General features: G+C 38.6%; 1 long non-coding RNA gene across 1 annotated transcript; it reads right to left on the bottom strand.

Moving 5' to 3' along the window:
* Window positions 1-10752: 10752 nt before the first annotated feature.
* Window positions 10753-12648, bottom strand: LOC111539941. Its single transcript, XR_002730841.1, has 3 exons — window positions 12451-12648; window positions 11470-11545; window positions 10753-10860 (listed from the first exon to the last, which is right to left on the bottom strand). It is a non-coding gene; the product is annotated as an uncharacterized LOC111539941 (long non-coding RNA).
* Window positions 12649-13556: the final 908 nt, after the last annotated feature.

Here is a 13556-nt window from a genome sequence, read left to right as displayed (position 1 = left end):
AACTTACCTGTATCTCTTTCTTCTCCCTAATGACCCACATGTAATCAATCTCCAAGACTTCATAGTTTTAATTTCCGAATAGCTCACAGTCTATGCACCACATTTCTGAACTCTGGCCTGCATGATCTTTCATCTGGTCTATTGCAATAGCTCTCCCACTCAATTTGTCTCTCTCACCCTAACATTTCTCCATTTCAATCCTTTCAGGATACCAATTAGATTAATCATTCTAAAGCACAGGCTTGTTTGCATCTGCTGTCAACAAAAAAGTCCTTCATTACTCCCACAGCCTAGTAGTTCCTCAGCCTGACACTGAAACCGTCCACAGTTTGACTCTAGCTTACCCATCAGCCTTGGGTCTTGCTATATCCTTCCTCAGAACTTTATTCTAACCAAACAGGAAAACGTACTATTCCTGAAAAAGGACTCCACCTTTTTAACCACTCCCCGAACTAAAATACCTCACCATTCCTTGTTTCCATTCCACACCACCAAGGCTTTCTTCCCTTATTTCCTAGAGGAAGGGATCTTTGCACTGGTTTCAGCCCCCATGACAGTTCACAAGGACAGCCTGTGACACGTGTGTATCCTCTCACTTCTCCTTCTCAACTGTAAACCCACTCAGGCTAACTCTTATTCACCCTTTATCCCTCATGGTGCCCAGCATAGTCCCTGGCACATGTCTCTTCCACAGTGTTGATGGAATGGGCAAATGAACAATGCTGATTGCAAGGTCATGATGACAAACAGCCTTGACACCCTAAATAAGCCATCTCAAAAAAGAGCTGCTATGTCTGATTTCCCTCTAGTAAGTTAGGTTGTTTGCTCAGATAACCAAAGCGAATCACTGATCTATAGTATTTTCTGGAATTTAAACACTGAAGATGAGGCAAATAACCAAAGATTTTCAAAAAGAAAATGGTGAGAGGCAGAGGACCCAGTTGTGATGTCATTAATACTCAGCCATCATAACTGGACCTTAACAATTCTCCAGGAACAATTTTCATCTTTATTAATGACCCTTAGAGAGCTATCCTCATACCCACCCCAAACTGTTCAATCTGTAAGAAGAATTTTCCACCAGATGCCATCATATCTGACCTTTCTAGCTTCCCAAATGATCCCCCAAGCCCTGTTTCCTCCCTTTTCCTCCCCTTCCCATGATGATCAAACATCCACTGTAGAACACAAGCGGCATGGAGCCAGGTCAATGGTGTGCACTGTGGAAGCTGTTCTGACTGCTTGCTGCTGGCAGCAGCTGCTCAGGCTCAAAGCATTATAGCACTCTGGTACTTTCCCAAAGGTGTTCTCAAAGGGCGCTGATGCATCTGGGTTCTCTTTCTACTGATCAACAGAACATGCATTTTTAAGAATCAGATTAGACACAACTGTTTGGGTCATTTTATATGGTTTCTAAATTGAGAATGAATGCATTGCCATGTTCTGTGCCAGTGACTGACTGTCAGAGGCAATCACAACAGGGCTGATCAGGGGTAATTATGAGGCGGCTGCTTTGCCATGGCCCTCATGTGTTATAACTTGCTACATCCATTCTAAGAAAGGGAGATTCTGCCAAGCTAGTTCCTAATTTGCTCATCTATTTTGGCAGAGATATAGTCCTATCTCTCTTAAAAAAAAAAAAAAGAATGAGCTTGTCCAAACAAAGCCTCAAAATAAACTGCAGGAATACCTGAGACTCAGAATGTGTAAGCTCACATACTCATTAGTCAGACACAATCTCTGCCCTCTGAGCCTCGATTTTCCTGTCTGCAAAATGGTATAACACCTGTTTCTCTCACCCTCAGTATTGTTTGAATCCAACCAGGTGAATATGTGATCTGAAAATTATAATACACCACAAAACTGTATTACTTATTTTGCATGTATTTTATAAGTAACAATGCTTAGCTTTCTACATCTAAGCTTTTATCTACATCTAAAAGTTTCCTGCCATTAAATATTAGGTGTTTGTGCCAATTACATAGTCCTCTGCTGCCCACTACCACTAAATTTCAGTGTAAGTATGAATGAGAATGTGCTATATTTTACCATGTGATGGATACATGGTAGGATGCAGTAGATACTCACTGAATTAGTTAATTGCTTAGTCCCAAAGCTTTTTCTGATGTGCCTGTGGTTACACAGTGGCCAGATTCATGCTCCTTAGTTCTATGGTTCTTTCTACATAGTTTACGAAAAACAATGGGCCAACCAGCAGAGGGTCTGATGCTATGGAGTAAAGTGTTTTATTCACATTCTGCTTGGTTCACTTCATTTTTCCTCTATTCCCTAAGAGGCTTCTGAGGCTCCTCAACTGTTTTCTTGGAGAAAGGCTCAAGTGGGAGATGAGGAGCTCGAGCTCCTGGGGCTGAGACTAGAAAGGGTGTGGAAGCAGGTGGGGGAAGAGTGTACACACAGGACTTTGATCAGAAGACCTGGGATTGAATCGAGACTCTGACACTTTCTACCGAAGCTTCAATTTTCTCACATTAAAAAAAAGGAGTAATAAAAAGGTTATGTGATGAATAAGATAATGCTAAGGATTCTAATTATTTTCATATCATAAAAGATGCAAGAACCCCTGAAGTTAAAACATTGTTTTCTTTGATCATAGAAGTATTAATATAAACATAACTGTGGTTCTTAAATGAGCAGCCATGTGCTTCTCCGATTCATTTTCTAAGGGCTTCTGGGAGTCAGACACAGGGTTGCAAATACTATATCCTCACGGAGGCTTTCAGTCTGGTCCTGTTCTGGCTTCAGTTGGTGTTATATACTTAATCTTCTAATATTCCTTATCTTCCAGGTGTTCTGAGTTCTTTAGACTTATTTAAGGCTTTGTCAAAGTTCTGAGAGCCACCGTCTACAAAGCTGAATGATGGTACACATATAACTAACGGGAGAACATATTCTGGGAAAATAAAACTTTTTAAAGTAGATTAGTTTCTCATCATACCATATGGCCCTACAAGTGATCAGATGCACTTCTATGTGCTGTTGATGGAAAAATAGAGTATATTACATATACTTTTAATTGTAAGGAATTACATCATTAAAGAATTTAGAAATAGAAATTGTCTCTTATTTGAGTTAGAAGGAGTATTGGGGGAAAATTAGAACATCACCATATGGCTAACCTTAATTCTAATTTGCATTTTAATGGAAACGAAGCTTTAAATGCCTCATTCTCTTCAGCGTCTTTGAGACAGTAAGCCTTTTGTGGGTCTCTCTAGCTTAAGCAAACCAGATTTCAGCTAACTGGCTTGCCAGAGACTTCATACCACCTAAAAGCATTTAAGGTGAAAATGTTGCATATTGATTTGTTAAGCCACGTCTCTGGGAATCCTTTCAACCCTGCTGCCAAGAGTACATAATTTTTTTGTAAAAAAAAAAAGTTTTTGGGCCAGGAGCAGTGGCTCATGCCTCTAATGCCAGCACTTTGGGAGGCCAAGGCAGGAGGATCGCTTGAAGCCAGGAGTTCGACACCAGCCTGGTCAACAAAGTGAGATGCATCTCTAAAAAACTTGAAAAATTAGCTGAGCATGGTGATTGCATGAGATCTATGATCCCAGATACACAGGAGGCTAAGACAGGATCCCGAGACAGGATCCCTTAATCCTGAGCCATGTTTGCAGCACTGCACTCCAGCCTGGACAACAGAGTAAGACACCGTCTCCAAACAAAAAAACAAAAAAGAAAAAAGAGAAATGTTTTCTCTAATTTTAAAGGTAGTTTACACTCTTTGAAAAAGAAATATAAAACAATAGATTGTCTAGAATCTTAACATCCAAAGATAAGCACTGTATATTTTTCTACGTCTGTTTCTATACATGCATAAGCAATTATAATTTTTATTGTTTTTATACGTACAAAAATGAAATACCAGATTTCCTATTTGTGATCTCTGCACGTTCCCTTAAAGCATGTTGTGAATATCTTTTCCTGGTCACATATGTAGATTAACATCAAGATTCTTATTGGCTGTAATATTATACTATATGAATATGCCATGATTTATTCAACTTGCCTCCTGGTGGTATATATTTAGATTGTGATGGGATTCAGGACACACTACCTCAAGATATGACACCTTGGCATTTGAGAAAACTGCAGAGAAAGGACGGTCTCTCTGTCTTTCTCCTGCCCTTCTGCCCTGGGGTAGGCCATAAAACCTAGAAAAAATTTTCTGACCTTCTCCTAAAGTAGGTCATAACAAGCTCATGTGAAAGGTGCCCACTCTATACCCACAGAAAAGGAACATTCTCGTTTCTGAAGACACAGAAACACAAGGAAGAATCTAAACAAACAGGCCTTTCTACGTTCCCCCTAGTTTATTACCATTAGATCATATCTTCTTTGTCCAATCACATTTCTCCACAACAATCGACTCCTTCATCAAACTTACCATAAAAATATACATGTTTCTTTGTCTGAAGCCTCCTGTATTGTATAAAACATATTAAATAAAACCGTATGGTTTTCTCTTGTTAATCTATATTATAGTGCCTCAGCCTTGAACCTAGTGATAAGTGAGGAAAAGAAATCTTTCATCCCCTACAACAGTTTCCAGCTTTTATCATTACAAACAATGTTACAATAAGCATCCTTGCATACCGATCTTTGAGTACCTTCTTAATAACTTTAATTTTTAAAAATGGTACCCAATAATTTGATACGTCTTTTTGAAGGAAACATTTTGGCATAACTGAAAAAAGAAAAAAAAAGACAACTTTCAATTCTTTAAAAGTTACTAAGTATGTCAAAGTAATTCAAGGATAGTCTTCAGCAAATAGTGCTGGGGAGAAAATGGATGTCTATGTACAAATAAATGAACCTCAATCTTTACTTTACCCTATAAAATAATTAACTCAAAATGAGTTCTAGATCTAAATTCTAGAATATTATAAAATTCTACAAGACAACATGACAAAATCTTTATGACCTTGGAATAAGCAGATTTCTTTGGTAGGATGCAAAACATGCAAACCATTTTAAAAATTGATAAATTGAATTTTATCAAAATTAAAAATGTCTCTCCTTCAAAAGATACCACTAAACACATAAAAGGCAAACCACAAACCGGGAAAAATACTAGCAGAAGATAAGTTCAATAAAGGAGATCAAGAATATGTAAAGAATTTTTATAACACAATAAGAATAAGATAATCTATTAAAAATAAATGGGCAAATAATTTGAAGAGAAGGTCTCCAAAGATGTGGAGACCTTTGGTAAAAGGTCACCAAAGATGTGTAAATGACTTATAAGCCCATGAAAAGATGCTCAACATCATAGTCATTAGGGAAATGAGAAGTGAAATCATAATGAAATACCACTACAAATCCACTAGGATAGCTAAAAGAAGAAAGATTACTGTATTAGTCCATTCTCACACTGCTGTAAAGATACTACCTGAGACTGGGTAGTTTATAAAGGAAAGAGGTTTAATTGATTCACAGTTCTGCATGGCAGGGGAGGCCTCAGGAAGCTTACAGTCACAGTAGAAAGTGAAGGAGAAGCAAGGTACATCTTACATGGTGGAAGGAGAAGGAGCATGTACAGGGGACATTGCCATTTTAAATCATCTCTCACTAACACAAGAACAGCATGGGGGAAACAGCCCCCCATGATCCAATCACTCCTACCAGGTCCCTCCCTCAACACATGGGGATTACAATTTGAGACGAGATTTGGGTGGGGACACAGAGCAAAACCATATCAATTATCATACAAAGTGTCACTGAAACTGGGGTGTGGGAACTCCCACACTTTTCTGGTGGACATGTGAAATGTTCAGCCACTTTGGCAAACAGTTTGACAGTTCTGTCAAAAGTCAAATATATACTTACAACTTAGCATTCCCATTCCTAGGTATTTATCCAAGTGAAATGAAAATTTACTTCTATGCAACAACTTATACTTGAATGTTCATAGCAGCATTATTCATAATAGCCAAATATCCATCAACTGGTGAATAGATAAACAAATTGTAATATGATGAACTACTACTCAATAATAAAAAGGAATGAACTACTGATACATGCAACGACATGCAGAATCTCAAAAGAATTATGCTCAGTGAAAAAAGCCAGATGTAAGAATACATATCCTATGATTTCATTTATGAAGTTCTACAAAAGGCAGAATTATAGTGAGAGAAAGCAGATCAGTGCTTGAAAGGGATGAGACCTGGCTGTAAAGGGATGAGGGACTTTCCTAGAGTGATAGAAATAGTCTATAGTTTGATGTGGTGATAGTGTATATGTTTCAAACTCATCAAATTGTACACTTAAAACTGGTGAATTGCATTTAATGTAAATTATGCCTTAATATAAATAAATCACGGAATCATAAACCGTAATGTTTGCAAGAGATAGCCTTACCCCAGTCCTAAGCTTCATCCCATCCATCATCTTGCAAGGAGACCCCCATTTTTTGGTAAAAACAATTTTTAAAATTGTTCTGATCCATCAAACAAAAATGTTGTCCACATCAACAGGCTGTTTCAAATTGATCACAGGAAAGAGATTTGTTTCTTCCCAGCCTTGCCCAGGATAAAGTTTTGTCTTCTGATTCTTAATCTGCCAAATAGCCAAAAGCAGACTAAAAATTTGTCAATGCTCCAAATATTTAGAACAACTTAAATGTTTGGTAAAACATGGAGTGAATAGCTGAACATTTGACTGAGTTTTTCATTTTTCATCCAGGTGTTCAGATGCAAAATGAACATAAGAACAATGAAGTGGATGGGCAGATTTCCAAGGCAGCTGGAAGTAAATGGGGCAACTGTATGACCTAAAGATGTAAATCCAAAATTTCACATTCAAAGCAAGTCAGGAGGTAAAACTACACCACGGAGACATGAGGGAGATTGTCAATAAGACTTTCATGCCTCAGAATTTGATGATGATGGCGATGATGGTGATGATGATGGTGATTGATAACAATTGCAGCAGCAATTATTTCTTGAGTGCTTATTAAGTATCAGGCTCTGTATTGAGCCATTTACATACATTATCTTATTTATTCTTCACAATAGCCATGTGAATGAGGTACTGTTGATAGCCCTGCTTGACTGTGGAGAAAACTGAAATGTAATGAGTTCAGGAATCCTCCCCAATTTTGCACAAGTAGTAAATGTTGGACAAAAGGATCTAATCCTAGAAAATGATTCAGAGAGAAACACAGAGTGCAAGGGGAACTGAGCATAAACTAAGTTTGTTGAAAGCAGCAGATTGGAGAGTTGGGGCAGACACACGAGGCCCACAGCTGAGGAGAGGCAACAGTGTAGCTACAGAAATCATTAGAGAACTATAGTAGATCCAACTTTTGTGGCCAAAAGTACTTCAGCTTCCACTATTCTGCTGTTAAAGGATGTTAGAAAGCACTTTATTTTCATCTAAAATAGACTAAGGGGAAAAGTATTCCAGTTTTCCCTCATCTCATTATAAGCTTTAAGATGATTATTTTCTTCCTCATAACTTCTGTCAAAACTTTATTTTGTCCTAGAGGGTCTCCCTCCCACAAAATCTGGACCCATGGCAGGATGAAGTCCTCTTGTCCTGCCACTCTGTGCGGGGAGCAGCGTCTCTGAGGTGCCAAGACCAGAAGATGCCATTTTGGTCCTATAGACAAAACCAAGAGGTTTGAATGGATCAAAATTTTCTAATTAAGTCCTGATTCATTGATTGATTTAAGTATTTAAAAATTAGTCAAGTTTTGTGTCATTCTGTCAATCTAAAATGGCTTTGTTCTTTTTCTGGGAAAACAACTCTTTAAAAATTGTAAGATCTCATGTTTATTGAGCATTTACCATGTAGCACATAATTTGCCTAGCACTTCACATGCATTGTCACATATGAGTTTCATGATACTATTATCCTAAATTTGCAGGCACAGAAACTGAGTTTAAAAAAAAATTTAAGGTACCTATGGTAAAAGCATGGCTGAAGCCAGCAACTCTCTGATTCCAAAGCCCTTGCTCTTCACTTCTTCTCCTTCCTGACTTTCCCTTTGGAACCAGACTAAGGAGAATCAGATGGTTAAAAGACTCAAGTTTCTGCCCTGCCTGTGTCTCTTTGTGAGTAGAAACCTGAGCCCCACAGAAGCTGGCTATGTATCTTACCGATGGAGGGCTCAAGGATGTTTGCAAGCACAGCTTTCTTCCGGGAGTGGTCATCACACAGCAGCCCAACCCACCAAGTTGCCCCCTCTTGCATTATTTATGGGTGTTTATGGAGGATTGAATAATTGCAACATGTGGTACGGGGGTGTTGCAATGCATTGGCAACAAGTTCTTAGCTTTTAGTTAAGACAGTCAATTCCAAGGAGTTTTCATGGAGCTAGCCAAGATAGAAAGGCAATGACTAAGGTCAAAACCAACAGTGGACTCAGGACCTAAAAGGAAAGGATTTCTCTAAGAACTATCTCCAACTTTATTTTATTGTAAGAAGCATTGTTAGTAATCCATGCTGTAAGGAAATCAGGAGAGTAGTTACTGCTGGGAGGGGTCCCAACTGGACCGAAGCACAGTTGCACACCTAGGTGCACTAATGTTCTGTCTCCCAACCTGGGTGCTAGTTACACACACAAGTATGTTCAGTTTGAAACTTCATGGAGCTATATACCTATGATATATACACTTGTCTGTATGTATATTATGCCTCCATAAAAAGTAAAAGAAGAAACATTGCAAACGAAGATGACCAATTAAGAACTTCACCCTCTCTAAATCTGGAGCACAAAACTTTGCAAGAAGCATAAGTTAAAACTTACCTGTGATGCAGACCCAGGTATCTGTGGCTCTGCTAAAGACCTCAGCAATGGCCACTGTCGTAGGTTCCTTTTGGTGACCCCCTGTGAGCAGATCTCTCTTTAAGGCTTTGGACACCTCCAGTGGAGAAAGAGGAAAGGAGGCAGAGCAGAGGTCAATTCACTCTGACTCTGACCTCCCACAGAGACCGGACTGTTAGTTCCTGCTCATTTTCCAGACTTCATTTCTGATTTTAGTGACTGTCAGCACTAACATACCTATCACAGATGCCTGCCTGGCCTAACAGAAAAGACTAGATGGTTGTCTGCCCTCAGCAGAGGGATTCCCAAGAGGCAGCTCATACCACATGCACACGTCTTCTTAAGCTCAGGATCTCCTGAGTTTTAGTTAGAGAAAGTCTAGGAATGGGGTATATTTACGAATGTATTTTGTAGTAGTTATAAACAAGTACCCTATGTTAAATTAAGTTTAGCCTAAAGCTGCCCCCTTACATATTTTAAGTTTGGCCTAAAGATTTCCAGATAGTGAGCTGAAACCTAACTGGATGTATAAACAGGCTATAAACGACTTTTGTACAAATCATTGAGTTTCAGCCAATCACATGTGGTCAAGTGTTCAAACCACGTCCAAACAAGACAAACACCGGGCTGTAACTGATCCAGCTGTTTCTGTACCTTGCTTCCATTTTCTGTATGTCACTTTTCTCTTTCTGTCCATAAATTTTCTTAGACCATGTGACAGTGCCGGAGTCTCTCTGAACCTGTTCTGGTTTGGGGGCTGCACAATTCACAAATTGTTCTTTGCTCAATTAAACTCTGTCAAATCGAATTTGTCTAAGTTTTTCTTCTAACACCTAAAAATTGTTTCCAAAGAGAAAAAATATTTTTTTCTTCCTCAAATCTCAGGTTCACCAAACTCCTCACAAATTTATATCAGACAAGATGCTTTGTGCTGGAAAGAAACAGGTTGACACTCAGTGAGACACAGGAAAAGTCAACCAGCACACTCCCCGCTTCCAAGAATGTAAGTGGTAAAGGGGATGGAAGTGGTCTGGCAAATGAAACAAGATTCATCAGACAGTGATAAATCAATATTGAAGCTGGAGCATAGGTACGTGGGGATTTATAATACTCTTCTTTCTAACTTACATAGTTTTGAAATTTTCCATGATTCTAAAAGTTTTAACAAGACGACAAGACATTTAAGGTGCGTGCCAGATGGCCAGTATGGGTGATTAAATCCAATACGATCAAATTCACAAATGAAGACAAATGTTCAGGTTATAAAAGAAACTGTCTTTTCATTGAGGAGGAGTCCTTCTCATTATCAACAGGGTTTGGCATTAAACAGGAAGTCCTAGAGGTGAAGGACTTTTCTCCTGTCAAGTGCTCATTTTGTAAAGCTATTCCACCTGGTGTAGTAGACAATACGTGGGCTTTGGAGTCAGGTTGACCTCGGTTTGAATACTAACTCCGTTGTTTACTGGCTATATAATCTCAGAAGCAATATTTAACTTTCCAAACTCAGTTTCCTCAACTCCAAAACACAGAATTGTGCCGTGAACTAAATGTGTTAAATACAGTGCCTAGATTATAGAGGGTGTTTACTTTTAGCAACGTTGCATTAATATTACCAACGTCATTGAAACAAAGACTATGCATATGTTATAAATTACATGAATGCTTAATCTATTATTTTCCTGAGGTATTAGCATTCCCTTCCATGATCTCTGATAGCAGTAACATTTATCAGCTTAAAATTTACCAAGAATCTGTATGATTTTAGTGATTTGAGCCATTAAGCTAATTGGGTCATGTTGTAGAATTCTCTCTCTAGATCACATTCACTTTCTTTCAGCTGATATGTTGTAATGCCTGGAAGGTCATCTTTGACATCCTAATCACAAAGTTAAAGGCCTTTTCCTGTTTCTCCTGCTCTTTGATTCTTCTGCAGTCAATGGGCTATTGGCCACTCTTCCTTCTTGAAATTATACTCTTTTATTATCTGACATGGTGCTGTGTTGTCCTGGTTCTCTTCCAACCTTTTGACAGCTTGTTTCTTTTTCTTCATTAGCTCCTTCTTTACCTACCTTTTAAAAATGAGAAATTCTTTAGTTCAACCTTTGGCTCTGGCTTTCCTGGGATATACCCTCTCCTCTTACTTCCAACATCTCCTCCATGCAGATGACTCCTGAAACTCCACCCAAAACCTCACTGACAATCAAAACAACAAAGCAATGAACATTTTACTTGATCACTGTACCTTCACCAAAACCTCAACATCTAGGTCTAAGTTTCTCATCTGAGCTCAAAACTGTGTTTCTCTACAGATTCCTCCATTATTCCAATCTTTTAGGACTGAAATCTCAATTTTATGTCTTCCCTTTCCTCTATGGAAATTATCTAAGTAGTGACCACTAGAGTTTGGATGTGGTTCATTTGTCCCCACCAACCATCATGATTAAATTTAATTCCCAGTGTAGCAGTGTTAGGAGGTGAGGCCTAATGAGAGGGGTTTGGGTCATAGGGGTGGATCCCTCATGAATAGATTAATGCCTTCCCTGGGGTTGGTGGTTGTGAGTGAGTTTTTACTCTATTAGTTTCCACAAGAGTTGGTTGTTAAAAAGGAACTGACACCTCCTCTCTCCCTCTCACTTCCTCTTGCCATGTGATCTTTACAGGAGCTGGCTCCCCTTCACCTTTTGCCATGAGGGGAAACTTCTGAGAACTTCACCAGAAGACAACCAGAGTTTGGTGTCATGCTTGTTGTATAGTCTGCAAAACAGTGAGCTAAATAAACTCTTTCTCTTTATAAATTACCCAGCCTCAGGTATTTCTCTATAGCAACACAAAATAGACTAAGAAAGTGACCAAGTCTGGTTGATTCTTATTTCACAGTGCTTGTTGTATTCCTATTGACAAAAAGCTAAATCAGACTCTTTTACCTTTCCTAGGATTGCTGTAAAGGCCCCTTAATGGTTTCCTCAATTTCAACATCAGTTACCTCCATTCTATACCTCACATCTATGTCAAACTACCACCTCTCCAAAACACTGTCAGGCCATGCCACTCTGCTACTCAGAAGCCTTCCAGGACTCCTCATTGCCTACTGGATTGTATCTAAAACCTTCAGCTCAGAGTTCAAGAGCCTCCACAATGGGCCTCAATATACTTTTACTACCTCCCCTTCCCTCAACTTGTCTACATAAAATAACAACTCTAGATAAACTTATTTACACATTCTCTTCCAAATATACTTTGATCCTTCCATTCATCTTTGTTTTTCTTAGACTACTTTCCCCACCAAAACTGCCTTCCTAACCTAATCCTAACTCCCAAATGGGACCAAAGTCAGATCTCACTTCTTTAATAATGATGTTCCTCATTCCCTAAGTTGAACTAATCACTCCTTTCAAAAAATTTTCCACAATTATTATTCAGAAAATACATTTGGTAATTAACCACTTACTGCCTACTGACATCTTTTCCATGATTGCTTGCTACTATTAAGTGCTTTATTGTTATTTGTTTTCATATTTGTAAATCTTGTATCTCCAACTTGATTGTTTACCTCTTCTTTTAAAAGGGGCAAGCCTATCCTCTTTGTATCTCACAAAGCATTTAAGAGTAACTTGTACCATGTATTAACTTTTTGTCCAAATAATTTTAGAAATGCTTACCTCCAATAGTTAGGACCTATTCAGAGTCATCACTGCATATTCTTTCAGTCAATATGTCTTCATGATGGTCCTCAGAGCTTCGAGAAAGCATGCATCTCCAAAATGTGTGGTATTCTGTCATGGTTTGTCCTGGATCCTTCCTCCTGGCTTCATGTCTTACTTACTATATGGCAGACTTGGCCTTTAACTCTACCATTAAACCAACTGAGTGTGATTTCTAAACATAGAGAGTAGACAACTAGATTAGTTATGCTGTAATAATGTGAACTAAGAATTTTCTTCCCCCTACCCTACACAGACCTTACTCAACAAAATTGTTTTTAAAATGTGAGCTTGATTACTCACTGTTATTTTCATCTAGTATTATTTTAAATATTCAAGTGTTTTGAAAAGAAATGAATGTGATATGTTCATCGAGCTATTTGTAAGAAGCTAGATATCTGCAAATTGTGAAATACAGTCAACTAGCAATTATCCTCATACAGATCCAGGCTTTTCCTGATGACTAGTGATCTGTGGTCTGTTGCCAACCAGTTGTCTTCTTCCTCCAGCTCACACCCAACCTACTTTACCCAACCACACTGAAAATAAATGTTCACTTGGTCCAACCTACTAATATTAATCTAACACAGGCTGAAAAATAAATACCTTATGTGCCAATCTCTGTTGATTTGTACCAGCTGCCTGGATTGCAGTGATGCAAAGAATTCTAAAGCTATATCCAGATTCATCAGGAAGGGCCTGTTTGTGAGTCTGCTATGAGCACAAGACAAGATGTGTTGGCACTTGAACCATGAATTTGCAATCTCCGGCCAAAGCAAAACTTACAATGTGGAGTTTCTTGTAGGGACCGAAGTAAAACTACCCCTTTGCCCTCTGAAGTTTCACTGAAAACTCAGCTGACAAAAAGAAGATTAATAGAAGAAAAGGCATACAAAATTTTATTGTAAGGTGCATAGCATGGGGGATCACCAGAGAATGATAGAAGCGATACACCCTTTTCCATAGGGGAGGAAGGAGATGGAAAGTGTAGACATTTCTTTTAAGGAACAGTAAGTCATTAGGGAAAAATAATGGACTTGGGAGGTGGGAGGCAGACATTATGG

Source organism: Piliocolobus tephrosceles, chromosome 4, assembly GCF_002776525.5.
Source record: "Piliocolobus tephrosceles isolate RC106 chromosome 4, ASM277652v3, whole genome shotgun sequence".
In the NCBI taxonomy this organism is placed as follows: domain Eukaryota; kingdom Metazoa; phylum Chordata; class Mammalia; order Primates; family Cercopithecidae; genus Piliocolobus; species Piliocolobus tephrosceles.
This window is presented reverse-complemented; position numbering and strand designations above follow the sequence as displayed.